Raw genomic sequence first — 19,757 nt, 5'->3', positions numbered from 1 at the left:
CCATTTTGTACTTCCTGTCGATCTCATTTTTGAGACGTCTGTATTCCTTTTTGCCTGCTTCATTTACTGCATTTTTATGTTTTCTCCTTTCATCAATTAACTTCAATACTTCTTCTGTTACCCAGGAGTTTTACCAGCCCTCGTCTTTTTACCTACTTGATCCTCTGCTGCCTTCACTACGTCATCCCTCAGAGCTACCCATTCTTCTTCTACTGTACTTCTTTCGCCCATTCCTGTCAATCGTTCCCTTATGCTCTCCCTGAAACACTGTACAACCTCTGGTTCTTTCAGTTTATCCAGGTCCCATCTCCTTAAACTCCCACTTTTTTGCAGTTCCTTCAGTTTTAATCTACAGTTCATAACCAATAGTTTGTGGTCAGAGTCCACATCTGCCCCTGGAAATGTCTTACAATTTAAAACCTGGTTCCTAAATCTCTGTCTTACCATTATATAATCTATCTGATACCTTCTAGTATCTCCAGGATTCTTCCATGTATACAACCTTCTTTCATGATTCTTGAACCAAGTGTTAGTTATGATTAAGTTATGCTCTGTGCAAAACTCTAGCAGACGGCTTCCTCTTTCATTTCTTAGCCCCAATCCATATTCACCTACAATGTTTCCTTCTCTCCCTTTTCCTACTCTCGAATTCCAGTCACCCATGACTATTAAATTTTCGTCTTTCTTCACTACCTGAATAATTGCTTTTATCTCATCATACAGTTCATCAATTTCTTCATCATCTGTAGACTAGTTGACATGTAAATTTGTACTACTGTAGTTGGCGTGGGATTCGTGTCTATCTTGGCCACAGTAATGTGTTCACTATGCTGTTGGTAGTAGCTTACCCGCACTCCTATTTTTTATTCATTATTAAACCTACTCCTGCATTACCCCTATTTTATTTTGTGGTTATAACACTGTATTCACCTGGCCAAAAGTCTTGTTCGTCCTGCCACCGAACTTCACTAATTCCCACTATATCTAACTTTAACCTATCCATTTCCCTTTTTAAATTTTCTAATTTACCTGCCCGCTTAAGGGATCTGACATTCCACGCTCCGATCTGTAGAACGCCAGTTTTCTTTTTCCTGATAACGACGTCCTCTTGAGTAGTCCCCGCCCGGAGCTCCGAATGGGGGGCTATTTTACCTCCGGAATATTTTACCTAAGAGGACGCCGTCATCATTTATCCGTACAGTAAAGCTGCATGCCCTCGGGAAAAATTATGGCCATAGTGTCCCCTTGCTTTCAGCCGTTCGCAGTACCAGCACAGCAAGGCCGTTTTTGTTAATGTTGCAAGGCCAGATCAGTCAATCATCCAGACTGTTGCCCCTGCAACTACTGAAAAGGCTGCTGCCCCTCTTCAGGAACCACACGTTTGTCTGGCCTCTCAACAGATACCCCTCCGTTGTGGCTGCACCTACAGTACGGCCATCTGTATCGCTGAGGCACCCAAGCCGCCCCACCAACGGTAAGGTCCATGGTTCATGGGGAAGGAGCATTTCCATACTGGCTAAAATATGCTGAAGTGAAACATGAAGTGGGATAAAGAGATACTTTTTCCTGCATTTTGAAAAATGTTTGAAATGGTTGTGTTCAAGCATTCCTTAAGCATATAACTGCAAATAATATATATGGTCCAAGTCACAGTGTGGGTTTCTTAAGGGTTTTGATACAGAGATAGCTATTTAAACGTAGAGTGAGAAGGTACTTAATCCATTAGATAACAAATTGGAAGCTAGTGGCATTTCCGGCGACCTGCCAATAGCCTTTGAATGTGTGAAACATAGCAGTCGCTTGAATAAATAAGGATATTGTAGTTTCACTGGCAGTGCTGCGAAATGATTTGAGTCCTATTTAACTAACAGAAAACAAGGCGTTCCGTTGCAAAATACCTGTGCAGTAAGCAGTCAGTCTTCATCTGACTGGGAATTAATTAAATGTGGTGTCTCTCAACGTTCCCTCTTGGGTCCTTTGATATTTCTTGTATACGTTAATGACGTCTAGTCTGTTATATTGCCAGATGCTAAGTTTGTTTTATTTGCAGGTGATACAAAAATTTCAATAAGTAGCAAGTCAAGTACAGATTTAGAAATGGCTGCTAATCAAATTTTCACTGTCATTACTAAATGGTTTAAAAATAATTCACTGTTATTAAACTTTCGAAACACAAACCATATTCAATTCAGAACTTGTAAGAGACGTCTTCCCAGCATATGCATAACATATGAAGGCATGCAGATAAAAGAATCTCACAGTGCTATATTTCGGTAATAAATTCAGTTGGGAAGGGCACAACATGCAGTTGCTGAAGCGCCTAAACAAGTCTGTATTTACAATGAGAATGATGTCAGATGTAGCAGATATAAATATAAAAAACTTGCATACTTTGCTTACTTTAATTTTATTCTGTCATACAGGGTCAAATTCTGGGGTAACTCGTCAAACCGAGCAAAAGTTTTTAGCGTGCTAAAGCATGTAATAAGGCTCACGTGTGGTGTAAACTTAAGAACATCGTGTAGGAACCTGTTCTAGGAGCTTTGTATTCTAACTACTGCTTCTCAGTACATTTATTCCTTAATGAAATTTGTTGCAAGTAATATGTCTCTGTTTCCAACCAATAGTTCAATAATAGTGTCAGTACTAGAAATAAGAACAATCTACATAAAAACCTAAGATCACTTACCTTGGCCCAGAAAAATTTCCAATCAGGATCACACATTTTCAATAGATTGCGAGCATCCATAAAAATTTTAGTTTCAGATAAAGCGCAGTTTAAAAAGAGCTTGAAAGACTTTTCGATGGGCAATTCCTTCTACTCTGTTGATGAATATCTTTACACAAACTGTTAGAACAGCTTCAGCAAAAATCCTGTTAGATTTCAATTTTGACAGCAGTTGGTCACAACTACAAGATTAGTTTTGTTTCATTCCGATAGAGTAAAAATTCTGCAAATATTAGCAGACCCAGTTTACTGTAATGTACTCACCTATTTTGAGAATATACTGACAAGTGATCAGGTTAGTGTGTATTATATTCGGAAGTTTTATTTTTTTTTATATAGTTTCTGATTTGTGCGCCCACGAGAGTCATCTCATTTTTGAGTCTGTGGAACAAAAACTTAATCTACACTAATCTGATCTAATAAATGACCTACAACGAGAATTTTTAGTTGTACGGTGTGCACAAAGAGACGCCGTCTAATGATCACTGAAGCCTAAACCAATTATAGCTACTTAAATTGTAACACACACACTGTGCTATTACAAAGTCAGCAGAGAACCACACAAAAGACGTATTCCTTGTTTCAGTCACCAATTACGGCCAGTCCTGCCAATACTGGAAAGCTCCATTTGTGATGCCTGCGACATTACTATGTAGCGCACTGGGCCTCCTGTCGTAAAAGTCATTCCGTGTCATATCTTGTTTCGGAATTAACTTTTGGTAAAATGGATTTCAAATGGTGTGTAGTATCACTTTCTACAAATACATTCAGAAAAACTCATTAAAAATATTTTTATAGTTCCAACGAATGAAACGATGCGTGTAATGTGGTTGCAACCCACTCGTTGGGGATGGAAATGAGACTATTTCTGTGAGGATTATTTTGATGTAAGCAAACACTAGTAGGAAGAGTTTTTTCTTATGCTAACCACTGCTGTCTGCTTTATTTTCATTTATTCGTAATAGTGTTATGTAAGACGTTTAAATTCTACATCACATTACATTTTAATATCGATTTTCGTTTATTAGCTTCATTTTACGCCTGATCAACTGAGGTGGATCACAAGGATGGTCTTAAGAAACTGTATTTCATGCCTGATGCAGCTGTTATTTTAAAGACCCTGAGAAACCTTCAACAATTGCCGACCACATTATTCTTCCCAAACAGCTAGTTGAAGACAATAACTTGCTACTTCAGAATGTCTCCATTGAGGCTATTGTCAATCTTTATGGTTTTGAGAAGGAGAAAAATTCCTACATGCTTGCAACCTGAGAAGAAGTGTAATACGACCAAAATATTACGACAAAATAAAAGCTGGTCCTGCTTAAGTACTGATAAATCACAGTGGTTTGAACCACAATAGAAAATCGGATAGTTTTGTTGGAACAGCTGTACATTTTATATACATAATTTCCGGTTTTTTAAATTAATGAACTGAAGGAACAGAAAACCATAAACGTGTAATGCAGCTGAAGCCAAACACGTTAATGCTGTGCAGTTCCACACAAGGTTTATTAAGCTGTCTGAGAATTTGAAAATTGAGAAATGAATAACCGGGAAAACGGTTGTAGGTCTGGGCACAATAACAGCAATAAACAGTCAGAAGTGTCTTCTGAACGAAGTATTTTCCACTGTGTTCTGTTGTGCAGGCTTCCACATGTAATCCTGGAAACCTTCTCGGGATGGTCCAAGCAAATAACCCCATCCCAGATTCCATCTGTTTTGCGACAATTTTGCGGCTTATTGTTGTGTCACAGTGCTTCTGTCCGACCTAGTCGTCATGCAGTGCAGTTTTCACGTTTCTTATTTTTGAATTTAAAATTCTGGTTTGTTTCGAAGAACAAAGAGACAATTAGCACATACACTTCCATTAAAACCCGTAACATAACACCTTTGTGTTGTTGTTTAAAAGTTGTAAATGCGTTTTGCATCACTAAATAATTAATCTATTTGCAGAAAAAAAGGAGCGTATTCTACCACGTGACCAAATTTTGAAATTTAATGGTTATGAAGTAAAGGATATTTTGTGAGAATACTGATCGAAAATGCCATTTAAATGTTAAAACCATTCATAATAACAATTCATTCCACATTCTTATCAAAAGAAAATACATACATGAAATGAACAACCGTCAGCTGTACAAGGACATGTCAACGATGAATTTTTCTTTCTTTTTCTTTTCCTAGCGGGCAGTGGTCGCAACCAGGGGTAGGGAATATGGAGCAGAAGTACAATGAACGCCAATGGGTTATTTATTTATTGATTTATTTATTTGCCTTTATTGAAATTAACATTAATACCACCGGGAATAGCAGGAAACCGGTGTCGCGAGGAGGAGAGCGCAGTGGGATGTCACACTCACTGGGACTATCAACGTATAGTGTGGTGTAACCGGCATACTTGCTTCCCATTGACAGTAAGTATGTGTGTGATCTGAGGTTATCCCAGCGTACAGAAATCTTGAAAATTTCTCGGGTATTCAGTCGGGTAGCGTCGTCCAAAAGGCGCGATATTTCGGCAAGCCGACTTCTTGCCATCTTCGGGCGTTCTTGGTGTCTGATTGATCTGACGCTGACGCTGAAAAGACGAGCTTCTCCTTGGCTCGAGATAGTGCAGTTTAGACAAAAATTTGTCATTCCTGCGGTTCCCTTACTGTTGGAACCTGAAAAAGAGGTAAACACACTCTGGTGGGGGATCAGTAAAACTTAATCCCTCAGCAGGTCAGGCCAACGCGTGGTTGGCCTTTGGTGAGGTTGTTGGCCAAGTCCACGGATGAGCCGGTTGCGGGAGCGGCCCGCTTTACCGTAGAACTTCCCGATGGCGCGAATCATTTCTCGGAGAGGCAGGATCCCGGTGTCCTCGTGGAGTTGGCGAATCGAGTAGCGTCTCGGAAGATGCATGGAGTGTTCAGGGTGCGGTTCTGTATCCACTGCAGAGTCACAATGTGAGCATCTGCGGGTCTGATCTCTTAATAAAGATGGGGCCCCTCCAACGCCCGCACCAAAGTGGTGACCAAACCAAAAGTTCTACTGTCACCTCCGTCAACATGTTATCTAGTAAGTGGATCACAGGATGCTGGTCTGTGATGTTATACGTGCGTCTTGGTAAGACTACGCATTAACACGGTCCATCAGGTGATAGATAGTGGACGAAACGCGAGTGAGGGTAGCAATTTGAAGAGCAGAGGGAAAAAAGTGCCAGGGCTCGTGCCATGGAAAAAAAAACCTCTGCGACAGTGGGATGGGTAGTAAGAGCAGTAGTGGCCTACTAGCTGCGATAGTTCATGCAAGGTTGGATTTGTTAGTATGGGTATCATGCATCATTACCGTGGCAAGCGATGGCGATGTATCCCAGTTGCTGCAGCCGCTACATTCCTGGAACAATCAATATCGTTATACAGTAGTGGGAGATCGGCCATAGATGATCTCACTGTGTGGGGGATGTGTGGAGCGTGTCTGCATGCAGTGTACGGTACGGCTTCTCTGCGTGTTGCCAGTTATTCGGCAAAGTATTCCAGCTGGATATCCAGTAATGGCGTCTGATTATCAGGGGCTCACCTGTACCGTTGTGTTTCCGTATGCTTGGCCATAGATGTTAGGTCGTTACAAGTATGTCTTTTGGTCTTTTATGTTTCCATTTGTGGTTGTGATCGTAGTTCCCCAGATTCAGAATAAACGGGTTCTGCGAATGTCTGGAGTTACTGTATAGTCTTGTGGTGAGTTTGTGAATTATCTCCGTGAGAGTCTTAAGTCGGTATTCCCAGTGAAGGTCCGCGATGCGTGTGTATCGTGGGGCATTGCTTATGATTTTGAGTACTTTGTTTTGTATGAGCTGCAGACGGCGCAGGCGTATACCCGCAGCGTATCCCCAGACAGGAGCTGCGTACGTCATCAGGGGTCGGATAAGTGTCATGTACATGTACCTCCACACCCTTCTGTTCAGTGTGCTACGCCTGTTGAGCATAGGGTAGAGCTGTTTGAGCCTCGCGCTAGCTCGGTTGGTCATGTGTTGTATGTGGTCCCCCCAGAGTAATTTCCGGTCCAGCCAGACATCGAGGTATTTGACTTTCTCACGGAAACGTATTGGACGTGCATGTAGAGTTATTGGTCTGCAGTATCGATGTTTGCGCAGTTGCTTCGGTCTTCTAGTGAACAGACCGGCTTCGCACTTGACGACGTTTACTCTAACACGCCATTTCTCCAACCAAGGCTCAGCCACTCTGAGTGCAGTCTGTAGGCGTGACGTAGTGTTTGATGGTTTCCAATCTTGCGCTAGGATGGCTGTGTCATCCGCGTAGATTGCCATCGTTGTGTGTGGTTGGGAGATAGTTTATGTAGAGGTTAAACAGTAGGGGCCCTAGGATGCTTCTCTGGGGTACTCCCGCGTGTATACCGTGTCGTGTTGATTGTTTTCCCTGCACGTCAGTGTTGAAACTCCTGTCTGTGAGGTATGAGAGTACTAGACGCACCAGCCCGTCGGGGAATCCCGCGTCGTTGAGTTTGCGAATGAGGCCATAGACGGTCGAAAGCCTTTTCGATGTTCAGGAACACCGCCCCTGTAGCTTTGTTTATGTTGAAGCCATGTGTTATATGTTCAACGACGCGTAAGAGTTGTTGTGTTGTGGAGCGGTGATTCCTGAAACCGAATTGCTCCGGTCTCAGGATGTCATTTGCTATGCAGTGCCTAGTGATGCGTTTGAGAATCACCTTCTCAACAGTCTTACTGAGCGAGCTTAGAAGAGTGAAGGGTCGGTAATTTTGTGGGAGGCTGTGGTATTTCCCCGGCTTCCTGAACATCAGGACCTTGGACGTCTTCCAAAAGGCGGGGAAGTGTTGGTGTTTCAGTATGGCATTCGGTATGTGTGTTAGGTGCTCAGCAGCTTTATCCATGAACTCCTGGAGGACACGTTTTCGAATGCCTTCATGACCAGGGGCTTTCCTAGCAGCGGAATGCATTATAGCCCAGGAGACTTGGGCTGTGCTAGCATGTCGAATGTCGTAGCGCGATGGTTGGGCTAAAATTCGTGTAACCTCCTGGTCAGTAGCAAGTGTGAACACTGGATCTGATGGTACCAGGTTCGGTGTGAATGATGCTGCTCTGATGGATACCGACTTTATATAATCTCCAGCCCTCTCCCGCAGCCTCCGTCTGGGCGCTTCCAAACGGTCCGCGGATGGTGGTGGGGGAAGGGCGGCGCTGGGTGGTGGGGGAAGCGCAGCGCCCCGCGACACATCATGGGCCGTAGTCCTTCCAGGGATAGGGCCGCTTGCGGAACTCTGCCGTCGTGGTGACAAGGCTTCTTCTTCTTTTTCTTCAGGTGTCCTGGCATTTTCCGTGTAGACTGTCGTTGTGTTTTAATCATACTCAAAGCTGGATCCCAGGCTTTGCTTAACTGGAAACCGCTGCCTTTATTTATTAGTTCGTCATGCAGCCTGATCTCCACTGCCTCTTTCAGGGGACAATCCCAGAAGGTGTTCGATTCCTGTAACACCTTTGGGCCATCGTAGCTCATGTCATGTCAATGTGAGATGCAGTGCTCTGCCACGGCGGACTTGGTCGGCTGTGCGCTGACTGTGTGGCGTTTATATTCACTACATCTCTCCCGTACCGTCCATATGGTCTGGCCTATATACGTTTTACTGCACTGGCAAGGTATGCTGTAAACTACCAGTTTCCGGAGTCCCAAGTCGTCCTTGACTGATTCTAATAATGTTTTCGTTTTTGATGGAGGGCGAAACACGCACTTGACATAATATTTTCTGAGTATTCTGCCGATCTTTTTCGATGTGTTTCCGACATATGGTATAAACGCCGTCGCAACCGGTTTGTCTTCGTCCTTGGAAGGCTGCGATCGCGGCTTCTTCGGATTTAAGGCGCGTTTTATCCGCCGGTTGTTGTAACCGTCTGTAGAAAGATATGATCGACACAGTCGAATGCCTGACTGAAACCAAGTGGTGACATTTCTCCAGTAGACGTCGTGACCCAGTGAATGCGGTCATGTCCCTCTAATGGCAAAGAGCAGTATGAATATTGTTGTCAACACCCAATGAAGTCTGATCACGGGACATGATGTACGTTGCTGCCTTCTCGAGTCGTGATGTCAGCAAATGGGTGAAAATTTTCATGTTATTGTTGAGTAGAGTGATGAGCTAGTAATCACAGATCCATAATCGCCCATGTGACATAGGGACAGGAATGACGAGTGCATCAAGGGAGATCGCTGGGACGGTCGTTCTTGGGGTCATGAGTTCACTACAGATGGACACTCAAATAGGTACCTGCAGATAGCTACAACACTTGTGCGCGGGGGGAAGGGGGGAGGGGGGGAGGCCGTCAGTTTCTGGGGACTTCCTGGCAATTCCCAGCTCGATATCGTCTATGACTTATTCCTGACGTATTTGAGCTACGTCCTCCGGCACGGTGTTCACAGTGAGTGCTGCTACCTCCTAAGTGAAGCTTAGGTAATGTGGGATGACAGTGAACAGCTGAGTGAAATGGGAATTAATATCGTGACTAATGGCGCGTTGGGTAGTATATCGTCGTCCTGGGGAGGTTAGTGAAGTCCTGTATGAGAGCTCAACAAAATCGTTGGCGTTCTGTGAGGAGGTGGTACAGCGTTGGCGTTTCCTGAAGCGGATGGCCATGGGTGCGGGACCTGACATTGGTTCCTTCCAAGTGTCTTCGCATGAGTGAAGTGCCCATGCTTTAGCACAATGCACTATTTCCTGACAGACAGGAGAGAAGGAGAGAATGCCGTTGAATTTCAGTAACGTAGAATCACGTAGTAAAATCCATGGCGCTCGCGTGCCAAGCCTTGATATTTTTGCCATATCGCATCATTACCCTGGCTACAGCTGCTTTTGTGCAGGACGGGCGCCAGGACAGGGTGACCGTGTGACTGTGTAGGTTGGGCGACGTCGACGGCTCAGGGCCCACTGATATTCAATGGCAGTCAGGGAGAGTTACGTGGGAACGTTTAATTTAAGACTGTGCTACACCTGTTGGCGGTCGAGGACGACATCGCACATGTAGGCCTCATGGTCGGAGGAAGCCAGAGGCTAAATTTCAGCATGTCGAGTGTTGGGTGTCACCAGCAAGGGAACATGTGAAATACATCTGCTCGAGGCGATTGAGCGAATGCTCCATATAGTGTGTGAAACCTGAGCATGTGCTAGGAACCTTCACCTGTGTAAATAAGCAGAAGTCAGTCAGTGATGGCGGGGGAGGCAGCACACAAGGAATGCTGTGGAAGCTGATCAGTAGGCCCTTGAGTAAACTGAGGACCATTTACCCTCAAAACGCGGGGTTACCTCATCAGCAGGTATGTTTGTTCGTGACAGATTGGAACATATACATTCAGGATCTGGAGACCAAACAACATGAGAGCCACACCCCTGGAATTAGGAAGGTACTCCACAGCTGGAAGCCCTGTGTGGAGGACGTTGGCCTCTCTGCTACCTGTCTCAGAGGCATGGGAGGTATGGGCCTTGTAGCTGGGGGGGGGGGGGGTGAGAATAGAAATCAGTGACTGTTACTTCTTGGAGGAGGGAAATGGCGATGTCTGTGTGTAAATGGTGTCGAGGAGCATAGCTAGTTTATGTGGAGTCTGAATGGTGGCCCGATTCATTGATTCATTGTCACAATGCAGTACTGTAGACATGCTCTTCCTTTCGGCACAGAGGGTCCTGCAGAGATGTCCAGCTGGTGTGAAGCTCCAGTGCAGCTTGTGTGACCACAGTCACTGGGTGGAAGCAGGGTTTGGGGTCAGTTTAGAGCACTCCCCAATGGATGGGCCAGCATCCAAATCTGCTCCATTGTCGACATCACCAGCCCAGGAGACTGGTACTGGCAGCAGGTGACTGTCATGCCCATCGAGGTCTAGGGGTGGTGATGCTGCCACGTTGGGATCCAGGAAACCTCCCTCCATGGGGTCCATCATTGTTGGGTGGGATTGCAAGCAGTGGAAACGATACACCATAGATGGGACATTAGGAGCAGCCACTCCTGTCAATGGGGCCCTGGAAGGAAGATCATTGACTGAAATCCAGTCCACTGCCTGTGATGCCACATGAGGAAGTGTGTCATTGGAGGGTGTTCGACTTTGAGTCTTCTGTTTTTGGGGCAATCACTGCTTTTGGGAGTGCTGTTCCATGTCAGAATGTGGAGGTTTGTTGTCTGAATTCATGCCTCTCTGAAGGAAGAAAGAGGTAGGTACTTTGTTCAACGTCCATCACAGTGAGCTGGTCATTCATTGAAGTCTAGAGTTTATAATCTCATTGCTGTCAGAGCAGGTGGTGCTGGTGAGGCTTTAGCCAACCCATTACCGCTCAGTGGGAGTGCTGGTGGGTGAACAGGCGCTTCCTGGAGTGACATACCCGGGTTTCACATGGCTGAGGCACAAGTGTGTGGTAAAGAAGTTACTAGCGCCTTGGGAGCTGGTCAGAATCTGTATCAAACAGCGATGGGGACCATTGTACCTAACATGGCTCCCTTGGCCACATACTTCACATGTTCACAGTTGGCCATCACACATTATGATGGCTCACACATCACCTGTCAGGGAGATAGGATGGTACAGCGAAATATAAGTTTTCTGGGTTTGGTACCGCGTCATAATGTAAAAAACTACTGCTGCTGGAGAAAAACCAACGTTTCGGCCACGATTGCAGTGGCATTCTTCTGGGTCTAATGGTGCTTCTAGCTATGCAGTGTCCTTTATATTTTGTTGTTAGTGTTCACCGCGCATGCCATTACGTCATAATTTTAAAAGATAGGTAGTTTCATTGGTCACTTACGGGAGAAGGTGAGGGAACTTTACTTTTAATAGGTTATTGCGGTGGAGGGAGAACGTCACCTCTGTTGTCTATTGGCTCTTGTGTTATGTACCATGATTGGTGGTCACCGTCGAATGAGAAGTTAGCTGCTGTTTACCAACTGCTGGACGTCGGCCGCGCGGCGGCAGTTACTCGCCGGTAGTGCTCGTGCCTCGTGTTGACAGTGCGGTGAGTTGGGCTCTGATTGCTGGCAGCCAAGATGGGGCAAGCCTGAGTTCATCCTCCATATTCATGTTATTAGTGTGTTTAAGTATTTCGACGGCCTCTCTGATTTTGCATTTCGTCATAATTGGCTGCTTGGCCAACACACAGGCTTCGCTGAATTTCATTTCTTTTCCGCAGTCTTGCTGATGTTCTGCCACTGCAGATTTGTTGTGTTGCCCTAGACGAATATAACGTTCGTTTTCCAGAATGAGCGTTGATATTGGCCTACCAGTCACGCCGATGTATGCCTCTCCACACTCGCATTCCACCTTGAAAACGCCTGCAGTTTGTAATACATCCACCTTGTCCTTAGTGGAGCCTAGCACGTCCTGGATCCTACGACCACTAAAGACGACAGGCTGCACCCCAACGCGGCGAAGGTGTTTGCCTATTCGGTCAGTAACGTTTTTCAGATAGGGTAAGCGCATTTTTGGCTGCAGTTTGTCTATTTCTTGCTTATCTTTCTTGCTTGTGTTCGTCGCAAGGCTGTGTTTATCGACTTATAACTGTAGACATTGGCTAGAAACGTTGTGCGCAACCTTTTAAGCTCAGGTGTGATGTTTTGAGCATCACTTAGGCGCAGCGCACGAATTGCCAAAGAGCGGGGGTGGTGGTAGGATTGGGCGTGCAGATACCTGTCTGGATGTGTAGGCTTGCGATATACTCTGTGCCCCAGTGAGCCCTCCGTTCTCCTGTACATTTCGACGTCTAGAAATGGGGTAGCACCATTCTTTTCTATTTCCAGTGTGAACTGTATCTTCCCGTGCATATTGTTCAAATATTCGTGAAACTTGTGTAGCTCCGTTTCACCATAAGGCCATATAGCGAACGTGTCGTCCATGTATCTCAACCAGCGTCCTGGGCGTAAAGGAGTTGAACCGAGGGCCGTTGCTTCAAAGGCTTCCATGAATATGTCGGCTGCCAGCGGAGATAGGGGAGACCCCATTGATACGCCATCTGTCTACTCGTAGTATTTTCCTTGCCATTTGAAGTACATTGAAGTCAGGCACAAATCAACCAGGTCGCATATGTCTGGCTGGTCATGCTCCTGAAGGATGCGGATAGTTTCATCTACTGGCACGTTCGTAAATAGTGATTTCACGTCAAAGCTGACCATGATGTCAATACATAAAATTGTTTCTGCCTTTTGGAGTTCTATAAAATGTGTCGAGTTCTTCACATAAGAGTCCGTCTTGCCAACTAGACGTCTTAGTTTGCAGGCTAAGTATTTTGCTATATTGTAAGTAGGCGAATTGATCCCATTCACTATTAGCCTCAAAGGACAACTTTCCTTGAGTATCTCTGGAACACCGTAAATTCTAGGAGAGACTGGTACTCTGGGAATAAGACCCTTAGCTGAATCAGCGTCAATTCTCGAGTCTTTAATCGCGGCCTGCGTCTTTCGAATCGTCTTCGCCGTAGGGTCCGCCCTTAGTTCTTTGTAGATGGAATCATTTAATAATTCCATCATCTTGTCTTCGTACTGCAAGGTGTCTAAGATAACAGTAGAATTACCTTTGTCTGCTGTTAATATCACAATTTCGTCGTTGTTCTTCAGTTCCCTGATAGCTGCTCTTTCCTTTCTGTTAAGGTTGTGTTTCTGTGGCTTCGCACGTAGTAGAACTCGAACGTTTTCCGGTCTAATTTTCTCAGCTTCTATCGCGCATGTGTGCCGGAGTGCTGTTTCCACGGATTCGATAATTTCTTCCGTGGGAATCCGCTCAGGTGTGAAGGCAAAGATTAGTCTTTAGCTAGTGCTTCTGTAGCTGCGTTGCTCATGGGATGAGATGAAAGGTTCACCACTGTTCGAGATGTATCCAGTCGAGGCGTAGTGTTCCGTGTCGTCTTTGCTAGCTGCTCAAATTTCTTATTCTGACGAATGGCGGCGGTTTCACTAGTTGCGTGCACTTGCAGGCGAGTGATTCTGTCGACGTTATTCCAGTCGGTAGGCGATAACGTAGATGATAGCAGAAGATGTATTTGCAGCAACTGTTTGTTGTTGAAGTCAAGTTCTCTCCGCACCTGCTGAATACGCTCCTTCAGAAGAGATTTACTGGCTCGCCTGTAGATGCTTCTTGCTTTGTGAGTGTCGATGTTAAATTGAAGCCGAAGAAATTTAGGTACAATATCATGATCCCAACAGCTCTTCAAGTAGATAAGATCGTTGAGAAGTTTCCCTTTCTTCTTCCTGAATGTTTCCAGTTTGCGGATGTTGCTGTGTGTTTCCCGCCCATACAGGTTGCTAATATAATTGCGTAGGCTTCCGCGGCCAGAAGCAGTCGACAAAAAAGTTTTCTGGGTTTGGTACCGCGTCATAATGTAAAAACGACTGCTGCTGGAGGATGGTACATATTTGGACTGTTCGATCTTGATCTGCTGGACACCATTTTTCCGTGATGTGTCCAACAACATTGCTATAAGGTCATAAGGCTTTGACGATCATATGTTGTGACACTTCAAAAGCGATCTCAAAGACCCCAATAGTTCGAAGGCCGAACCAGCATGGTTTACGAACACCTCTCCAATATTCCCATCAAAATGCTTAAAATTTAGTCCATGTGCGTGTCGAGCAACTACTTCAGCACATACATCCTCCACTTTCATATTAATGTATACAATATTGCCAGTGAAAGAGAAGTAAGTACCTGTCACTTATTATGTAGCGACAGATCGTGGACGGCAGTCCTTCCGCGGCTACGGCCGTTTTCCGAACTCTGCCGTCGTGGTGACAATGTTTTTTCTTCTTTTCCTTCAGGTGTCCTGACATTTTCCGTTGTGGCTTAATCATACTCAAAGCTGGATCCCAGGCTTTGGTTAACTGGAAACCGCTGCCTTTATTAGTTCGACATACAGCCGAATCTCCACTGCCTCTGTGAGGGGACAATCCCAGAAGGTGTTCGATTCCTGTAACACCTTTGTGCCATCGTAGTTCATGTCATGTCCATATGATATGCAATGCTCTGCCACGTCATGGTCGGCTGTGTGTTGTCTGTGTGGCGTTTATGTTCGCTACATCTCTCCCGTACTGTCCAGATGGTCTGGCCTATACACATTTTCCTGCACTGGCAAGGTGTGCTGTAAACTCCCAGTTTCCGGAGTCCCAAGTCGTCCTAGACTGATCCTAATAATGTTTTAGTTTTGGGTGGAGGGTGAAACACGCACTTGACATAATATTTTCTGAGTATTCTGCCGATCTTTTTCGATGTGTTTCCGACATATGGTATAATCGCCGTCGCAACCGGTTTGTCTTCGTCCTCGGAAGGCTACGATCTCGGCTTCTTTGGTCTTAAGGCGCGTTTTACCTGCCGGTTGTTGTAACCGGTGATAAAAAGGTATGATCGACACAGTCGAATGCCTGACTGAAATCAAGTGGGCATATTGTGCATGGGCTTGTCGAGCAATTACTTCAGCACATACTTCCTCCATTGTCATTTTAATGTATCCAATGTTACCAGTGAAAGAGAAGTAGTACCTGTCACTTACCCTCACCAGTTTCGGTGGTTAGAATAGGCCCGCAGTATTCCTGCCTGTCGTATGAGGCGACTAAAAGGAATCTCAAACTTTTCAGCCTTATGTGATGGTCCCCTGTTGGGTTTGACCTCCATCTCTCAAAATTTTCCGAAGAGCGAGCCGATTGGGGAAGGGCGCCTTACTTGGTGCATTGTGTCCATCTTGCGATCAGACCTTTCGCCAGCTTATTCGCCGTTGAATTGCAGTCCTGCCCGTTCTCCATCTCTTTGGCATGATTACGTTTCTGCGTGCAGATTACACCTTGCACTGTGCGGTGCCTCTTTCTGCACTGACGGCGACCATGGACCACATATTACCTAACATCCAGCACGGTAGCCAGTCCGTCGTGGTGGGGCCGCCATGTACCCTGTCGGTTGTAGCCCCCTGACAACACAGGAGTAGATGCCTATCCTCCTGGGGTATCGGGACTCCCGGCAACGGCCATCTTGCCAGGTGGCTCTTGCTGCGGCTGGGTGGCCCCCGTGGGGAGGGCCCTTGGTCGAAGTAGGTGGCATCAGGGCGGATGACCCTCAATGAAGCGTGGTACGTCGTCTCTCGCTGGTGGCCTGCCGCCAGCAGTCTCTAAGCGTTCTCAGGCTCAATTTAATACTCAGAAGTACGATCTGAAAACGTTCCCCTCTCTGGCCACACCGTGGGAGGAACGTAAGTCTCAGGTTGGCAGTAGCAGTTATTCGCTCCGATTCTTAGTTTGTACGAGAGCTGATGGGGAGTCTTTTCTCTCCACAGTGCCTCAGTTTTTCGTCGAGCATTTAGAGGACACGTTTGGGGAGGTGGAGGGCTTGTCCAAAATGCGCTCTGGGTCAGTCCTGATACAAATGGCATCCTCTGCCCAATCACGACGGTTACTTGCTTGTGACAAGTTGGGGGATGTTGCCGTTGCGATCACACCCTATAAGAGGTTAAATATGGTCCAGGGAGTTATTTACCTTAGGGATCTTCTTTTGCAGTCTGATGACGAACTGCGCGCCAATTTAGAGCGCCGAGGTGTACATTTTGTCCGGCGCGTTCATCAGCGTCCGAAGGAAAATCAGATTACTACCGATGCCTTCATCTTGGCCTTCAAGGGAGATACATTACCGGAAAATGTCAAGGTGATGGTCTACCGATGTGACGTCAAGCCCTATATCCCTCCCCCGACGTGGTGCTTTAAGTGCTGGAAGTTCATCCATATGTCTTCCCACTGCACTTCCAGCCTCTCGTGTCGAGATTGCTGACACCAATCACATCCCAATACTCCATGTGCCTCACCTCCCATCTTTGTCAACTGCGGGGAGCACCATTCACCTTGCTCGCCAGACTGCCGAATCTTCCAGAAAGAGAGTAAAATCATGGAATAGAAGACCCTGGACCGACTGACCTATACTGAGGCCAAAAGGAAATACGACGACTCCATCCTGTGAGAATGACATCTTCCTACGCCGCTGCTACAAACCTGTGCTAGCCCCATCAGTTTCTCGAATTCCGGCCGGATCGACCAGTAGTACAACTCCTCCTGCCCCCTCGCCAGTGGGGGGCTCCACCCACCGGGTTGCTCCTGCGCCACCTACCTCAGGAGCAACATCATCCCACCCATAGGGGACGACCATCCCCACTTCTAAGCCAGAGAAGTGTCCAACTTCTTCGGCTTCTCATGCTCGTAAGGGGTCCCTTGGATCCCTCAATTGCCAGGTTTCCACCAGCGGGAAGGCTGACGACCAACAGTCGCGCAAGTGCCCACAATCAGCTGGTCATAGGGCTTCACGATCCTCCTCCATCCCGGAGAGTGAATCGGTGAAGCCCTCCCAGCCAGTGAAACCCAAGGAGCAGTGTGAGAAACCCAAGAAGAAGACCTCTAAGCCCGAGGAACTGGCGGTGGCAGCCATCCCACCACAACCTTCCGGCTCTGCGTCTGAGGACAAGGTGGAGATTCTGGCGTCCGCTGAGGACCTCGATCTCGCCGGTCTTTGTTTGGACCCCGGGCCATGTTGGGATACCCGGCAGTGAAAATGTTGACCATCTGGTGAAAGAGGCCATCAGTAAGCCGTCTATGGACATTGGCCTCCCAGAAACTGATTTGCGAGCAGTCTTCCGCAGAAAAGTTTTTGCGTTATGGGACGCTGAATGGCGCGGTATGACCACCCCCAAAAAACTCCGTGTCGTCAAGGAGGCAACGACTGTGTGGCTGTCATCCCTGTGAGCCACCCGCAGGGACTCAGTAGTCCTTTGCTGGCTCTGCATTGGCCACACCCGCTTGACACATAGCTTTCTACTGCGGCAAGAGGACCCACCTCTATGTCGATGCGGGTCGGCTTTGACGGTGGTCCACATTTTGTTGGACTGCCCACTTTTAACCGTGCTCAGGCAGACGTTTGGGCTGCCTGATACACTCCCTGCCCTTTTAACTGACGACAATGCTCAGACACCGTGGATGGCACTAGCACAGGTGCTCAGTCAGAGGCAGCAGGTGACCCAGCGGCGTAATCTGCCTTCCAAGTCCCGTCACGCCTTTCTCAGACATGGACAATACCATCCTCCAGTGGAACTGCAGCGGTTTCTTCCACCATCTAGCTGAGCTCCGACAGCTTATCAGCCTTCACCCTTTCTTCTGCATTGCTCTTCAGGAAACTTGGTTTCCAGCAATGCGAAGCCCCGCCCTCCATGGCTATCGGGGTTATTATAAGGACCGGGCTTCCTATGAAAGGGTGTCTGGTGGCGTCTGCATATATGTCCTTAACTCTCTTCACAGCGAGTCTGTCCCTCTACAAACACATTTAGAGGCTGTCGCTGTTCGGGTGTGGACACCACAGGCTGTTGCCGTCTGCAGTCTTTATCTTCCACTGGATGGTGATGTTGCACAGCATGTCCTGGCTGCGCTGATAGCCCAATTGCCACCACCTTTCCAGTTACTGGGCGACTTCAACGCCCATAACCCTCTGTGGGGTGGGTCGGTGGCGACAGGTCGAGGCGCCACCATTGAGCATTTCTTGGCACAGCTCGATCTTTCGCTTTTAAATGATGGTTCCTTCACACACTTCAGGGTGGCGCTTAGCACGTACTCTGCCATCGACCTTTCGATCTGCAGCCCTAGCATCTTACCGTCTGTCCAATGGAGGGTGCATGACGACCTGTGTGGTAGTGACCACTTTCCGATCTTTCTGTCACTGCCACAGCGACACTCTTCTGGGCACCCTAGTAGATGGGCTATGAATAAGGATGACTGGGACTTGTTCTCCTCCACTGCCACTATTGAGCCTCTCTCTAACGATGACATTGATGCGGTGGTTCAATTGGTCACCACCGGAATCGTTACTACCGCCGAATCTGCCATTCCCCGTTCTTCTGGGTCGCCTCGGTGGCGGACTGTGCCTTGGTGGTCGCCTGAGATCGCTGAAGCGATTAATGATCGCTGGCGGGCGCTCCAGCGTCACAAGCGACATCCCTCCATAGACCACCTTATCGCCTTCAAATGGCTGCATGCGAGAGCCCACCTCCATATCCGCCAAGGCAAGCAGGAGTGCTGGGAGCGGTATGTGTCCACCATTGGCCTGCATGTCACTCCATCACAGGTCTGGGCCAAGATTCGACGCGTCTACGGCTATCGGACCCTGTCAGCGTCCCTGCGCTCTCACTGAATGGAGCAGTTTGTACTGACTCTGACGTCATTGCAAACCGCTTGGCAAAGCATTTTGCTATGAGTTCCGTTTCTGCGAATTGCCCCCTGGCCTTCCGCTCCATTAAAGAGAGGATGGAATGTGGGAGCCTTTCGTTTCGCACCCACCATCCAGAATCGTACAATGTTGCATTCAGTGAGTGGGAATTTCGCAGTGCCCTAGCCGCTTGCCCTGATACCGCTCCTGGGCCAGATGGCATCCACTCTCAGATGCTGAAACACCTTTCAGTGGACTGTCAGCGACGGCTCCTCGACCTTTACAACCGTATTTGGGTCGAGGGTGAGTTTCCGTCGCAATGGCGGGAAAGTATTGTTATCCCCATTCTGAAACCGGACAAGAACCCTTTGGAGGTGGACAGCTACCGTCCCATTAGCCTCACCAACGTTCTTTGCAAGTTGCTTGAACGGATGGTGAGCCGGCGCTTGAATTGGGTACTGGAGTCTAGGGGCCTTCTGGCTCCGTCTCAGGGTGGGTTCCGTAAAGGCCGCTCCGCCGCCGACAATCTGATGAGCCTGGAATCGGCCATCCGGACTGCCTTTGCCCGCCGTCAGCACCTGGTCGCTGTCTTTTTCGACATGCGGAAGGCGTACGATACGACATGGCGTCATCACATCCTTTCTATGCTTCATGGATGGGGTCTTCGGGGCCCTCTGCCGATCTTTATCAGAAATTTTCTGTCGTATCGTATCTTCCGCGTGCAAGTCGCGGCTTCCCATAGTTCCTCCAGAGCTCAGGAGAACGGTGTGCCGCAGGGATCTGTTTTAAGTGTCTGCCTGTTTTTAATAGCCATTAACGGGCTCACTGCGGCC

This window comes from Schistocerca americana, chromosome 5 (genome assembly GCF_021461395.2).
Source record: "Schistocerca americana isolate TAMUIC-IGC-003095 chromosome 5, iqSchAmer2.1, whole genome shotgun sequence".
Lineage (NCBI taxonomy): Eukaryota > Metazoa > Arthropoda > Insecta > Orthoptera > Acrididae > Schistocerca > Schistocerca americana.
Note: the sequence above shows the minus strand (reverse complement) of the source record.